This window comes from Meriones unguiculatus, chromosome 8, assembly GCF_030254825.1.
Source record: "Meriones unguiculatus strain TT.TT164.6M chromosome 8, Bangor_MerUng_6.1, whole genome shotgun sequence".
Classification (NCBI taxonomy): domain Eukaryota; kingdom Metazoa; phylum Chordata; class Mammalia; order Rodentia; family Muridae; genus Meriones; species Meriones unguiculatus.
Genome location: NC_083356.1, coordinates 81,001,687 through 81,004,522, shown reverse-complemented (window position 1 = coordinate 81,004,522; position 2,836 = coordinate 81,001,687). Strand labels below are relative to the sequence as shown.

Below are 2,836 nucleotides of genomic sequence, written 5' to 3'. Positions count from 1 at the left end.
GCATTGAAGCTTGGCAAAACAAAATAAAACAAAAAAAATCTTTAATGTATAACCAGTAAAAAGCCCTAAAGCTCCATGAAAAAATGTATGGAAAGGTCCTGAGGAGAACCTGCTTGTTAATTGCATAGTGAGGAGCAACCTTAGGGTTCTTCCATATGAGTAGAAATGGTCTTCAAGCCTCTCAATACATGCAGCATATTTCTTTTTGAGGAGAGAGTTTTGTTCTGTGTAGGATACTTGAACTTCTGACTTCAAAAGATCATTTCCTGAGTGAGACCATTATGCACACATGCAATCTTGAGGATGGTTTTAATCCACCCTTGAGTAGAGGCTGAAGGCTATTTCTGAAGGCTATTCTGTCCCCAAAGAAGGGTATATCCACAGGAGGTTAGGTCTTACCAAAGATGTCATAAAGAAAAATCTGAGAAAGCTTCATTATCTCTAGATAAAGTCAAGACTTATGTGAAGCTGTTTTTCTATTCTAGACCACACAAAATAGATTTGTTGAAGAGTATTTCCTCTACCTTTTACATAATTTACAGAGAATAATTCAATTAACTTATGCCGTTTCTACTAAAGCCCCTATTTCCATGGGAAGTATATGTATAGGTAAATACACACAAGTTACTAAGAAGAAAATCTTTTCATGTAACTCACTCATTATCTACTGGTAGAAGTAGATAATGTTGACACACAAACACAAAAGCAAAGCTCTCATATCAATGATAATAAAATATAGTTTATTGTTTATTCTGGAACCAATTATGACAGGTACACAGATTCGGGTTACCAACACTGGAACCACAGTATTCCAATGTGGTAATAGTTTCATGGAGTTTTTGTAAAAACAGAACAAAGGATCACAAACCAAAACAGTTTTCCTTTTTTTTATTTTCTTAATTTTATTTTTATTAGTTACATTTTGTTAACTCTGTATCCCAGCTGTATCCCGCTCCCTCATTCCCTCCCCAATCCCACCCTCCCTCCCTCATCTCCTCCCTGCCCCTTTCCAAGTCCACTGACAGGGAAGGACCTCCTCCCCTTCCATCTGACCGTAGCTTATCAGGTATCTTCAGGACTGGCTGCAAAGTCCTCCTCTGTGGCCTAGCAGGACTGCTCCTCCCTTGGGGGGTGGGGAGGTCAAAGAGCCTGCCATTGAGTTCCTGTTAGAAATAGTCCTTGTTCCCCTTACTGTGGGAAAACAATTGGTTACTGAGCTACCACGGGCCGCAAAACAGTTTTCAAATGTGCTGGTACACACAGCATGTAGGTAAGTTGTGACAAAATAGCTAAATTTCTGTTATGGGATCCAGGTGGTATCTGATGACATTCTTAGCCTCTTTGCCTCAGTAGAAGCTAAGAGTCTTTCGTAAAAGCCAAAATTATTTACTTATGAGTCATAAGAATATTAGGACAAAATTAAAGGTGGCCCCAAAATTGGATATTTATTTTATTATTTTTATAATTTTAAATGTGTTGCAATGTTCTATCTGCAGGTGTGTCGGTGCATAGTGCACATTCCTGGTATCTGAGAGGTCAGAAAAGACCACCTGGAACTGGAGTTACAAACGGTTGTGAAGCCTTTATGTCTGTTTCTGGGAATTGAATATGGGACCACCTAACTACTGAACATTCTCCCCAGCCCCTAATGATTATTAAAAGGCTAAGAAAGCTCAAGATAATTTGTCTTTATATGTATAGCATCCCCACTCTTAATAATCATTAAAAATCTTATAAGTTAACCTCACCTTTTAAAATATGTAATGTGGGTGTAGCTTTCTTTCTGTGTACATTTACACACAGTCACACACACACACATACACACACACTCTTGCATACATGCACACACACACACATGAACAAGAAACTAGGCAATACTATTGCCTGCTATATTTTTTTAAAAATCATTTTAAATTTTTTATTGAAAGAATAATAATAAAGAAATAAGGAATGCTCCACACAGTTGCGTGTCATCCTTGCGCAGGGGCCATGATAATCTTCTCTGTATAGTTCAATTTAATCATGTGTAATATATTCTTTATCATGCATAAATAAACCTAAGGATGGGATTATATCTTAAATTCCTCTGTTTTTTTCACCACCTTATTGCAATGAACTTAAAAACAAAAAAATACCATCAAATTAGATTAACAGACACTCAGACACTTGCCTAGTCCCAAACTATATATATTTCAGTAAACTTCTATATACTTAAAATAGCAACTTTGAAGCTGTGAAACTGTGTGTAGAATTTTACACTTCAGGATACCAGCACAGAAAAGGGAGCAGCAGCTAAGAAGCCCCCTCCCCCCCATCTACTGGACTGCCAACAACAGTGGCCAGGTCTGCCCAGGGCCCTCTGTGCTCCACTTCCTCTGTGTAACCCACACACCAATTTCACTGCCTGCATCATTTTTCAGACCCTACCCCGATCTGCGACCCCAAACCCAGCACTGATCAGGCAGCAGCATGTCCCAGGCCTGCACCATTTCCCACAACCCACCCCAATCTGAGGCCCTTGAGACCAGCAAGGATCAGGAAACAGCAGAAAAACCACAGGACTGCGGCCATCTGGGATTATGAGGTCTACCTACAACAACAGAGACCTATGACCACAGAAACCACCAAGTATGCTAGTAACAGAGACAACCAAATGGCTAGAGGTCAGCACAAGAACACCACCAACAAAAACCAGGGACATATGACACCACCAAAACCCAGCTATCCTACCACAGCAAGTCCTGAGCATACTATCATAATGGAAACACAGGAAAACAATATTAATCTGAGGTTATGAAAATGATAGAGGTCTTAAAAGAAAAAAAAATCCTTAAAG

General features: G+C 39.3%; 1 non-coding gene across 1 annotated transcript; it reads right to left on the bottom strand.

The window, feature by feature from the left end:
• Positions 1-1,939: 1,939 nt before the first annotated feature.
• LOC132656191 (U6 spliceosomal RNA) lies at positions 1,940-2,042 on the bottom strand. The gene has a single exon (XR_009594114.1). It is a non-coding gene; the product is annotated as a U6 spliceosomal RNA (small nuclear RNA).
• Positions 2,043-2,836: the final 794 nt, after the last annotated feature.